This window comes from Penaeus monodon, chromosome 21, assembly GCF_015228065.2.
Source record: "Penaeus monodon isolate SGIC_2016 chromosome 21, NSTDA_Pmon_1, whole genome shotgun sequence".
In the NCBI taxonomy this organism is placed as follows: domain Eukaryota; kingdom Metazoa; phylum Arthropoda; class Malacostraca; order Decapoda; family Penaeidae; genus Penaeus; species Penaeus monodon.
Genome location: NC_051406.1, coordinates 45,409,558 through 45,409,790, shown reverse-complemented (window position 1 = coordinate 45,409,790; position 233 = coordinate 45,409,558).

Here is a 233-nt window from a genome sequence, read left to right as displayed (position 1 = left end):
TCCGGGGATTCTACATTGTTAAATACCTGTTCTCTAGTTTTATCCATTTTTCACTGGGACAGACATCCTGCATTTGGCCTTCGCTAACACTATACACTATGGTTGTTGAGCAGCCAATTGGATATATTTTTACAAACACTGTTGGTCGACTTTACATCACGAACTCTAAGGGTCAAAACGATGATTTCCCCCAAAGAACTTTTGTTTTTATTGTTAGTGCCCATTAAATATTC